Here is a 13,300-nt window from a genome sequence, read left to right on the forward strand (position 1 = left end):
TCATCACCTATAATGTTCTGTAAACTATATTTGAAAACTCTCTACAATTATATTTTAAGCATAATTACTATTATTTAATTTAAGTTATTTTAAGCATAATATATGCTAAATCAACTTAAATTATATTTACAATAGGACCATCCTAAACCTGTTAATAAACCAAAAACAATACTAAACCAACATGAACTAATACCTGATTCGGCGATGAAGGAAGTGTTCCGGGATAAACGCTTGAATGGATATTAACTGTAATGGTTTGATCATGAAAGAGTTAGTATGAATAGTAACAATAAAATTATGGATTAGATTAATTTAAATTTATAAGAATACCTTTGAGTCTATGAAAAACAATTCAATTCCCATGAATAAGTTTGCCTTTGGAAGTTGCAAGGTTCCCAACAATGAATCCACCTAATAAAAAGTTCGTTCTTATAAAAAATCTCCTTCAAAGTCATTAAAAGTTTTTGGGACGGCAAAAGTTAATGGTGGAACCATTTTTTTGCTCGAATGCTTTGAAGCTTTTCTTGATAGTGTGAGGTTGATGCTGATGGTATAATGGATTTTATAGAGACTTTCTTGATGTAAAACTATACTTTTTTTTTTAAATGTGATATTTCCATTTTTATATAATTTATTACCATTTTAAGATAGATGTACATTTTAAGATAGATGTTTAAATCTTAATATACTTTTTCCATTTTTTTAAATGTTTATTTCCATTTCTTATTTTTTTTACGTAATATCTATATTTTATATTTTAAAATAGATATTTAAATCTTAATGTACTTTTTCCATTTTTTTAAATTGTGTATTTCCTTATATTATATATTTTACATTTTAAGATAGATGATTAATGCTTAATGAACTTTTTCCATTTTTTAAATTTTGTTGTGTATTTACTTATTATTATATATATAATTCATATATTATATATTTACATTATTTACTTATTATTTATTTTCCTGTATATGTATTTCTATTTCTTGTACTTTTTATTTACTTAATATCTCTATTTTACATTTTAATATAGATGTTTAAATCTTAATGTACATTTTTCATTTTTTAAAATTGTATATTTTCATTTGTTATACTTTCTATTTACGTAATATCTATATTTTAAATTTTAAGATATATTTTTAAAACTTAATGTAATTTTCCATTTTTTAAATTGGGTATTTACTTATATTATATATTTACTTATTTTTTTATATTGTGTATTTCTATTTCTTATACTTTCTATTTACTAATAATTTTATATTTTAAGATAGATTTACATTTTAAGATAGATGTTTAAATACTAATGTACTTTGTCCATTTTTTAAATTGTGTATTTCCTTTTCTTATACTTTCTATTTGCGTAATATCTATATTTTACATTTTAAGATGGATGCTTAAATCTTAATATACTTTTTCCATTGTTTTTAAGTTGTGTATTTCTTTTTCTTATACTTTCTATTTACTTAATATCTATATTTTACATTTTAAGATAGATGTTTAATATTTAATATACTCTTTCCATTTTTTATAAATTGTGCATTTACTTATTATTGTATATATAATTTGTATATTTATAATATTTACTTATTATTTATTTTTCTATATATTGAGTATTTCTCTTTATTATACTTTATATTTAGTTAATTTAGTTAATTTATATATTTTATATTTTAAGATAGATGTTTAAATATTAATGTATTTTTTCATTTTTAGTGTAAAGCGGCAATGTTTAATAGAAGAACTTGGACAAATAGTCAAATAGTTATATTTATGTTTTTTTCTTTTTTTTATATAATGGTAATGTTACATTATGGAGATAAGCCGTTTTTTTAGTGAAAATTGTAATCTTACATATGTTTAATGTAGTTTTTCTATTTTTTTTTTATGTTGAGTGTTTACATATTATTGTTATTTTTAAATGTAAAATGGTAATCTTACATATGTTTAATGTAGTATTTCCATTTTTATGTTGTATGTTTACATATTATTTATTATTTTCAAAATTATATATAATGTTTTTTTTACTAATATTACATTATGGAGATAAGCCGTCTTTTTTTAGTGAAAAATGGTAATCTTACATATGTTTAATTAATGTAGTTTTTCCATTTTTTATGTTGTATGTTTACATATTATTATTTTTAAATAAAAATGTAAAATGGTAATCTTTTATATGTTTAATGTAGTATTTCTATTTTTTATGTTGTATGTTTACATATATTTATTATTTTTGAAATTATATATAATGTTTTTTGTTTTTTTTTATAAAACGGTAATGTTACATTATGGAGATAAGCCGTCTTTTTTTTTAAGTGAAAAATGGTAATCTTACATATGTTTAATGTAGTTTTTCAATTTTTTGTATTATATGTTTACATATTAGTTATAATTTTCAAAAATTTGTAATATTAAAATGTAAAATTATATTTTATGCCACGTGTCATCTTTCGAGAGAAGTTTTTTTTGCTGATGTGGACGCTCTGTGGAGCCTCAAAAGGTCCCTTTTATTAGTAGAGACTAGGGATTAACCCGGGCTATGCCCGGGATTTTTATTTTTTTCTAATTTAAGTTGTTAAATTATTTATATTTAGGTTATGATATATATTTTTTATAAATCTTAAGATGCATGTCATAATTAAAATTTATTTTAAATTTTAACACGTTCAATTAACATATTTTTACAATTTAAATATTTTTGTAATTTTGTTGGCTATCTAATTATCATATTTAGCAAAACTATCTGTTGAGTGTTGGAATAAATGTTTTAGATATTTAATTAAACTGCAGAGTATTTTTGGATCGATCACATGCTCAACAATCGATCGATCCGTAAAAAGATGGTCGATCTCCTTGGCCAGGTAAGTACAATTTTAGTAAAAATATCTTTGATTTTCAAATATCAAGTATATAACTATTCTTTTGAATATTCTCTTTTTGAATTGTATTTTTTTGATTAAATTATTGTATTATAATGTTTATGTAAATATTTTTTGTGATGTTTGAATTTGTTTTGTTCGTATACTTAACCTAGATGATATTGATGTTTAACAATTTATTGTTTTCTGGAAATAGAAAATAATGATATATCAAAACGTATCTAATACTTGTTAAATGATAGTATAATGTAAATTACATCCATTATTTGAAAATAACCATTTGTTGTTTTTATTTTTTTTAAATCAGAAATTATTTTTATTTAAAAACATTATTCATATATAATATAATAGTTTAAGTTTGGAAGATTAATCTATATATATAAATTATGTGTATGTTTTAAAAAATAATTTAAGATGTTATATATTGAGTAACTGAATAAAAGCTGAATTTCTTATCTTGAAAATCAAATAATTATATTTTTGTCTTCATGTTATACTCATCAATCCATCATTGATATTTATAACTCAGTGTGTTTAAAAAAAAAAAACTTAGTTTGAAGTAATAAATGAATTTAATAAATTAAATTCATCACCTATAATGTTCTGTAAACTATATTTGAAAACCCTCTACAATTATATTTTAAACTATTATTTAATTTAAGTTATTTTAAGCATAATATATGCTAAATCAACTTAAATTATATTTACAATAGGACCATCCTAAACCGGTTAATAAACCAAAAACAATACTAAACCAACATGAACTAATACCTGATTCGGCGAGGAAGGAAGTGTTCCGGGATAAACGCTTGAATGGATATTAACTGTAATGGTTTGATCATGAAAGAGTTAGTATGAATATTAACAATAAAATTATGGATTAGATTAATTTAAATTTGTAAGAATACCTTTGAGTCTATGAAAAACAATTCAATTTCCATGAATAAGTTTGCCCTTTTGATGTTAAGAGTTTTCAAGGCTCCTAAGACAAATGTTGTAGTATAAATGATTGTCGAACCAGTTCTGAGGGATATCAAAGCACTGAGAATGCAAGTACTCACTTAATCTAAGTGCAACCAATGATTTAGATGGGTTTTAAATTACTACTAAACTAGAAAGCAAATAACAGAATGATACTTTCTTGACTAAGGGAAAAGAGAACTCATGGGCATAGGGATTAGACCTTGGGTGATCAAGTATCGAACTAAGGATGGCAAATGATCAATCAAACTATCAACCTTAAGCCTAGACACAATTCTAAGCAAGCTCTATGTCTAGATGAATGCTCATTTGCTAACATATCTCAAACATCAAATGTCTTTGGTTGAATAATATGAAAGCAATCATTACTAACAAGTCTATTAGCTATCTTAGCATCTTTAACAACAAATGTCTTTGGCAAAGTATACTAAGAGCCTAGGAGAGTTGTCTCAGGCATTTCATCAAACACCTTTTGGGTGGGAAATGTCTATTGATCAACTTTTGAGTGGCCAACTCAGAAGATGCATTATGAATACTCTACTAGCAAGGAACAAGAATGATCTACACTAAAACATCCTAGAACTAACCTAATCACCCTTAATCTCCCTAACCCATGAATTCAAAAGGTGATTACTCACTAATCTCCATGATTCCTCTTAAACCAATATTGGATTTCAGATTAATCATGTAAAGAAATAGATAAGAAATCAACAAGAACACAAGAACATAACAATCAAAATCCAAGAGATGAACTTCTCAAGAGAGTTCTTGTGTCTTTCTCAATAGATCAAAAGATAAAAGATAATCTGCCACTGGTGGCTACAAAAGATGTTTAAAACATAGGTTTTTCCAAGTGCAAAACGTCCAAAATAAATTGCAAAAAGGTCCTTAAGAAATCATGATTTTCGGCAGCAAAATAACGCGGAGCGACTTGCAGGTGTCGCTCCGGGAAGTCGCTCCAGGGCCGATTTTTGGTGTGTCCGGGCGAGAGGTCGCGAGCGACTTTGGTGTGTCGCTCCAACGGGTCGCTCTGGATCGGGAGCGACCTACCAAGGTCGCTCTGAGAGGTCGCTCCAGGCTTCGCTTCGTGTCGTCTCGCCATAGAGACGCGAGCGACCTCGGGGTGTCGCTTTGGGAGGTCGCTCCGAGAAGGGTGTGAGATGCGAGCGACCTCGGTGCGTCGCTCTGGGCAAGTCGCTCTAGCTTCCTACGGGATGAATATGGCGAGCGACTTCACGGGGTCGCTCTAGCTAGGTCGCTCTGAGAGGTGCTTTGGAGCGACCTCATGACGTCGCTGCGGAACCTCGCTCCCATGCTCTGCTCGTCCAATGATCACCTGTTTCACGTCCTTTAAGCTCCAAATGCATAAATGTCCCCAAGAACTCCATGTGGCACTCCAACACCTAATGAGGACAATGAATGCAAAATGCAACCTAGACATGGCTAAATCCTAATCTATATGATGAAAATGCTAATGGATGAATGGATAAAACAATGCAAATATGCAAGATATCAACTCCCCCAAACTTGTTCTTTTACTTGTCCACAAGTGAACTTTCTAGAACTCATAGGGAGAGAGGTTGAAGGTGGGAGCACATAGCCAAAAGAAACACAACTAGCACACTCTCTTATTACACTCTAGCTTCTCTAGGCCTATCTTAACTCTTTTTGTTCTTACACTCATCATCAAGCATCCACACATTCAAATCAACCAACTCTCACATTCATTAAGCACAAAACATCAGGTGAATTCTTGCAAATGGTCAGTTGGTCCAAGTCATTTGGTTGGGTAAGGGAAGGCTTTTATTCAAGTGATTCAAGAGGTTCAAAACATATGATCTTTAAGGTGGTTTACTCTCAAAACAAGTAGCCTTGACATTGCACATAATATATCTAAGAAAGGGACCAACTCATGCATACAATGCTCAATCTCCATTGTTCTACCCTTTTCCCAAACATACAAATCACACAATCATTTCCCAATGTCAAACCCTACTCACATCTCTCACCAAAAGATCCTAAGAACTTTAACTCCTTCTCTTTGAAATCTACAAGGGATTTTTCACAACCTCAAAACATTTCTTAGCTCCTAACAACTTTGCTAGCCCCCTTTTTCTTTTTTTCTTTTTTTTTTTTTTTTTTTTTTTTTTTTTTTTTTTTTATATATTTTTTTTTTTTTTTTAGGTTGGGGGCCAAGACTTTTCAAAACTAGAGCTAGAGGTTCTCTACTTATCCCAGAAAATCGATTCACTTAAGCACAAAGAGTCTATCCTTTTTATTTTTCATTTCTCCCAAATCATGATCACAACACTCACCCTCCCACCTATAGCTAGACAAAAGAGTGTCCAATCTAGCAAAAATGAAGATCAAGCATTGTCGTTCCCGATACTCTCAACATTATGCGCATGTAAGACTTTCCGAAGAAGGCCTCACTCATCAAACAATGAAAGCTTAAAAGGAAGGAAAGGTTTTGGGAGTGGTCTACCACTAGAGTTTGTCAAAAAGATTGGCATAAAAGATGTGACAACTCCAGTGTGTATAGCCATGACTCAGTACACAAGGGACCCTAAGCAAGAAGCATTAAGTTCATTCATTTCTAATAAGGTTGTAGTTGGCTTCAAAGACTGAGTTTCAGCAATCAACAAGTTTCAGGAAGAGTTTTCAAGGCTCGAAACATACAAGTCTTTTTGAGAGGTGCAAAAGCTAGTCAAGTGCAACGTAGTGTTCTTTACAAGGCATTCAAATCATTGCTCCCAATGCAAGTGAATGCAACCTATATGCTCTAGACTCTCCTAAAAATGCAAATGATGCAAACTAAATGATTGATTTTTTTTTTTTTTATCTATGCAAATAGGTATGCCATGCATGACTCAATGAAACAACATCAAAGCAAACATGATCAAATACTTGGTACCTCCCCCAAACTTGAGTGACACAGTCTCTGTGTCGTCAAGTAGAGAGAGAGATACCGAAAAGAAGACTAATATGCAAAAATGAAATGGTATATACAAGGGAGTGTGGTGGGTTACCTTCTATAGGGAATGAGTAGAGGGAGATGCTCCCTCCTCGTCGTCCTCAGGTGGTAACTCTTCAAGGTGCTCATCAGCAGGGGTGTCCATCTCTTCAATGTAGAAGGCTTGCCCGAACACAGTTGGTTTCCTCATTTTCCTCTTGATGTCAAAGTGGAGGATGTTCTCTTTACCCAAATGGAGATCAATCGTGCCTTCCTTCACATTAACAATAGCTCCTGCTGTAGCTAAGAATGGCCTTCCTAGAATCAATGGATCTTGAGCCTCCTCACCCATCTCAAGCACCACAAAATCTGTAGGTATCTCATACCTTCCAATCTTCACAGGGAGGTCCTCTAAGATGCCCACAGGGTACTTCACTGAACGATCAGCTAACACCAGAGAGAGTCTACACTTCTTGTACTGAGTGAATCCAAGCTTCTTTGCAACAGACAAAGGCATCAAGCTGACACTAGCTCCCAAATCGCAGAGACTTTTCTCAAATACCATAGGTCCAAGAGCACAAGGTAGTGTGAAGCTTCCTGGATCCTCTAATTTCTCTGGAACATCAAGCCTCTGGATGATGGCATTGCACTCATGGGTAAGATTCATCATGCTTTCCATCTCCTTCTTCTTTGCAGCTACAACATCTTTCAGGAAATTGTTGTATTGAGGAATCAACATGAAAGCATCGATGATGGGCATTGCAACCTGAGCTTCACTCATTTGCTTCTCAAACAGAGCTTTGTATTTCTCTAGCAGCTGCTTCTTGAATCTACCAGGGAATGGAAGTTTGGGTTCATAGGGAGGAGGAACAAAAGAACTTTCACTTGCTGGAGTAACAACTTCACCATCCTTTACTGTCTTCTTCTCCTCTCCAACCTTTCCTTTACCTTTGGCTTCCACTATCTTCTCCAAGATCTCGTCATTGATCTTCTCATCAACAATCACCACTTCATCATCTATGTTGATGGCAACCCCCTCACCTAATTTCTCAGCATCCTTGGTGAGGGTTCTAGGAGGTAACTGCTTACCGCTCCTAAGGGTGATAGCTTTGGCCTCCTTGGGATTTTGGTCAGACTTTCCAGGTAGAGATCCTTGCTGGCGATTCTGGTGAGTGTTCATGGAAGCAAATTGATTCTCTAAATTCCTGACTGTAGAAGCAAGGTGTGAGAATTTGTTGTTGAGCTCATTGTAGCTCCCATCAATCTTGGAATGAAGGTTCTTCAACTCATAACCAACTTGCTTCTCACTTCTAGTCTGAGACTCCAAGATTTGCTTCAGTAAGGTATCAGTGCTGCTCTCTTGAGGAGCAGAGGAACCAGACGAGGGGTTTTGCTGAGGCTGATAGCTGCCTTGCTGGTTGTTTCTTGGCGGATAGCCACTCTGCTGGTTGTTGGAATAGGACTTCTGTTGGTAGTTGTTGTACTGAAAGTTGGGTTCTTTCTTGTACCAGCTACCATTGTTGTTGATGAAACACAGCTCTTCCTGACCTTCCAAACCCTCAACTTCATGGACAATAGCTGGTGTCTCTTGGCTTGGGTTGCCGACAAAGTGCAGCTGCTCTTGGGTAGCTTTATCAGCAAGGAGGATGTCTATCTTATCCTGTAGAGCTTTCAACTCCTTCCTCGTTTGCTTATCCTCAGTTCTACTGCTTCTGTCGTGGTCTCCACTGTAGACTGCATCACTCTTTACCATGTTGTCAACCAGTTCTTCTGCATCCTCCTCAGTTCTCCCCAAGAAGAACCCATTGCTAGCTGTATCCAGTCTGGCTCTGTACTTAGGAAGAGCACCACGGTAGAATGTGCTTAGCAAGCTCTCCTTAGAAAAGCCATGGTGTGGGCATTGAGCTTGGTAGCCCTTGAATCTCTCCCAGGCTTCACTGAAGCCTTCCAAGTTCTTCTGTTGAAAGCTGGAAATCTCGTTTCTCAGCTTAGCAGTTCTTGAAGTAGAGAAGAACTTCTCCAAGAATGCTTTCTTGCAGTCATCCCAAGTAGTGATGGAGTCACTGGGTAGAGACTTCTCCCACTGACGTGCCTTATCCCCCAAAGAGAAAGGGAATAGCTTGAGCTTTAAGGCATCTTCGGACACACCATTGGTTTTTGACAACCCACAGTAGCTGTCGAACCTGTCCAAGTGATCAAATGGATCCTCTAGAGCCAAGCCATGATACTTGTTGTTCTCGATCACGTTGAGGAGTCCTGATTTGATCTCAAAGTTGTTGGCTGCCACAGCGGGTGCTCGGATTCCCAATCTATGACCATGAATGTTGGGGCGGTCGTAAGTGCCAATGGGTCGAGCTGCTCGCTGTTGGTTTTGAGGTATGTCTCCCATATCAGTACTCAATCTCTGCAAGTGAGCCTGTTGCTCTTCTTCTCTTCTATTTCTAGCACACTCTCTCTCTAAAGCTCTGATGTCTGCAGCTATTGGAACTAGGTTTGATGGACCCCTGCTCCTCAAGTTCATACACCTGTAGATTAAAGGGAGGTGAAGAAAAAGAATCAGTAACCAAAAGAAAATAAAAATGACTTAGTCTCAAGCAAGTGACTAAATCTCAATGTTCAAATCTACTCAGAATTTGGCAACGGCGCCAATTTGATGTTAGGAGTTTTCAAGGCTCCTAAGACAAATGTTGTAGTATAAATGATTGTCGAACCAGTTCTGAGGGATATCAAAGCACTGAGAATGCAAGTACTCACTTAATCTAAGTGCAACCAATGATTTAGATGGGTTTTAAATACTACTAAACTAGAAAGCAATAACAGAATGATACTTTCTTGACTAAGGGAAAAGAGAACTCATGGGCATAGGGATTAGACCTTGGGTGATCAAGTATCGAACTAAGGATGGCAAATGATCAATCAAACTATCAACCTTAAGCCTAGACACAATTCTAAGCAAGCTCTATGTCTAGATGAATGCTCATTTGCTAACATATCTCAAACATCAAATGTCTTTGGTTGAATAATATGAAAGCAATCATTACTAACAAGTCTATTAGCTATCTTAGCATCTTTAACAACAAATGTCTTTGGCAAAGTATACTAAAGCCTAGGAGAGTTGTCTCAGGCATTTCATCAAACACCTTTTGGGTGGGAAATGTCTATTGATCAACTTTTGAGTGGCCAACTCAGAAGATGCATTATGAATACTCTACTAGCAAGGAACAAGAATGATCTACACTAAAACATCCTAGAACTAACCTAATCACCCTTAATCTCCCTAACCCATGAATTCAAAAGGTGATTACTCACTAATCTCCATGATTCCTCTTAAACCCATATTGGATTTCAGATTAATCATGTAAAGAAATAGATAAGAAATCAACAAGAACACAAGAACATAACAATCAAAATCCAAGAGATGAACTTCTCAAGAGAGTTCTTGTGTCTTTCTCAATAGATCAAAAGATAAAAGATAATCTGCCACTGGTGGCTACAAAAGATGTTTAAAACATAGGTTTTTCCAAGTGCAAAACGTCCAAAATAAATTGCAAAAAGGTCCTTAAGAAATCATGATTTTCGGCAGCAAAATAACGCGGAGCGACTTGCAGGTGTCGCTCCGGGAAGTCGCTCCAGGGCCGATTTTTGGTGTGTCCGGGCGAGAGGTCGCGAGCGACTTTGGTGTGTCGCTCCAACGGGTCGCTCTGGATCGGGAGCGACCTACCAAGGTCGCTCTGAGAGGTCGCTCCAGGCTTCGCTTCGTGTCGTCTCGCCATAGAGACGCGAGCGACCTCGGGGTGTCGCTTTGGGAGGTCGCTCCGAGAAGGGTGTGAGATGCGAGCGACCTCGGTGCGTCGCTCTGGGCAAGTCGCTCTAGCTTCCTACGGGATGAATATGGCGAGCGACTTCACGGGGTCGCTCTAGCTAGGTCGCTCTGAGAGGTGCTTTGGAGCGACCTTATGACGTCGCTGCGGAACCTCGCTCCCATGCTCTGCTCGTCCAATGATCACCTGTTTCACGTCCTTTAAGCTCCAAATGCATCCAAATGTCCCCAAGAACTCCATGTGGCACTCCAACACCTAATGAGGACAATGAATGCAAAATGCAACCTAGACATGGCTAAATCCTAATCTATATGATGAAAATGCTAATGGATGAATGGATAAAACAATGCAAATATGCAAGATATCACCTTTGGAAGTTGCGGGGTTCCCAATAATGAATCCACCTAATAAAAAGTTCGTTCTTATAAAAAATCTCCTTCAAGGTCATTAAAATTTTTTGGGACGGCAAGAGTTAATAGTGGAACCATTTTTTTGCTCGAGTGCTTTGAAGCTTTCCTTGATAGTGTGAGGTTGATGTTGATGGTATAATGAGTTTTATAGGGACTTTCTTGATGTAAAACTATATTTTTTTTTAATGTGGTATTTCCATTTTTATATAATTTATTACCATTTTAAGATAGATGTACATTTTAAGATAGATGTTTAAATCTTAATATACTTTTTTCATTTTTTAAAATGTTTATTTCCATTTCTTATTTTTTTTACGTAATATCTATATTTTATATTTTAAAATAGATATTTAAATTTTAATGTAATTTTTCCATTTTTTTAAATTGTGTATTTCCTTATATTATATATTTTACATTTTAAGATAGATGATTAATGCTTAATGAACTTTTTCCATTTTTTAAATTTTGTTGTGTATTTACTTATTATTATATATATAATTCATATATTATATATTTACATTATTTACTTATTATTTACTTATTATTTATTTTCCTGTATATGTATTTATATTTCTTGTACTTTTTATTTACTTAATATCTCTATTTTACATTTTAATATAGATGTTTAAATCTTAATGTACGTTTTTCATTTTTTTAAAATTGTATATTTTCATTTGTTATACTTTCTATTTACGTAATATCTATATTTTAAATTTTAAGATATATTTTTAAAACTTAATGTAATTTTCCATTTTTTAAATTGGGTATTTACTTATATTATATATTTACTTATTTTTTTATATTGTGTATTTCTATTTCTTATACTTTCTATTTACTAATAATTTTATATTTTAAGATAGATTTACATTTTAAGATAGATGTTTAAATACTAATGTACTTTGTCCATTTTTTAAATTGTGTATTTCCTTTTCTTATACTTTCTATTTGCGTAATATCTATATTTTACATTTTAAGATGGATGCTTAAATCTTAATATACTTTTTCCATTGTTTTTAAGTTGTGTATTTCTTTTTCTTATACTTTCTATTTACTTAATATCTATATTTTACATTTTAAGATAGATGTTTAATATTTAATATACTCTTTCCATTTTTTATAAATTGTGCATTTACTTATTATTGTATATATAATTTGTATATTTATAATATTTACTTATTATTTATTTTTCTATATATTGAGTATTTCTCTTTCTTATACTTTATATTTAGTTAATTTATATATTTTATATTTTAAGATAGATGTTTAAATCTTAATGTATTTTTCCATTTTTAGTGTAAAGCGGCAATGTTTAATAGAAAAACTTGGACAAATAGTCAAATAGTTATATTTATGTTTTTTTTCTTTTTTTAATATAATGGTAATGTTACATTATGGAGATAAGCCGTTTTTTTAGTGAAAATTGTAATCTTACATATGTTTAATGTAGTTTTTCTATTTTTTTATGTTGTGTGTTTACATATTATTGTTATTTTTAAATGTAAAATGGTAATCTTACATATGTTTAATGTAGTATTTCCATTTTTTATGTTGTATGTTTACATATTATTTATTATTTTCGAAATTATATATAATGTTTTTTTTACAAAATAGTAATATTACATTATGGAGATAAGCCGTCTTTTTTTAGTGAAAAATGGTAATCTTACATATGTTTAATTAATGTAGTTTTTCCATTTTTTATATTGTATGTTTACATATTATTATTTTTAAATAAAAATGTAAAATGGTAATTTTACATATGTTTAATGTAGTATTTCTATTTTTTATGTTGTATGTTTACATATATTTATTATTTTTGAAATTATATATAATGTTTTTTGTTTTTTTTTGTATAAAACGGTAATGTTACATTATGGAGATAAGCCGTCTTTTTCTTTAAGTGAAAAATGGTAATCTTACATATGTTTAATGTATTTTTTCTATTTTTTGTGTTGTATGTTTACATATTATTTATAATTTTCAAAAATTTGTAATATTAAAATGTAAAACTATATTTTATGCCACGTGTCATCTTTCGAGAGAAGTTTTTTTTGCTGATGTAGACGCTCTATGGAGCCTCAAAAGGTTCCTTTTATTAGTAGAGTGTTGTATGTGTACATATTATTATTTTTAAATAAAAATGTAAAATGGTAATCTTACATATGTTTAATGTAGTATTTCTATTTTTTATGTTGTATGTTTACATATATTTATTATTTTTGAAATTATATATAATGTTTTTTGTTTTTTTTTGTATAAAAC

General features: G+C 32.2%; 1 non-coding gene across 1 annotated transcript; it reads left to right on the plus strand.

The window, feature by feature from the left end:
- The first annotated feature begins 8,690 nt into the window (after window positions 1-8,690).
- Window positions 8,691-8,797, plus strand: LOC117126370. The gene has a single exon (XR_004448938.1). It is a non-coding gene; the product is annotated as a small nucleolar RNA R71 (small nucleolar RNA).
- The last annotated feature ends 4,503 nt before the right edge of the window (window positions 8,798-13,300 follow it).

The sequence above is a fragment of the Brassica rapa genome, chromosome A06, assembly GCF_000309985.2.
Source record: "Brassica rapa cultivar Chiifu-401-42 chromosome A06, CAAS_Brap_v3.01, whole genome shotgun sequence".
Classification (NCBI taxonomy): Eukaryota; Viridiplantae; Streptophyta; class Magnoliopsida; order Brassicales; family Brassicaceae; genus Brassica; species Brassica rapa.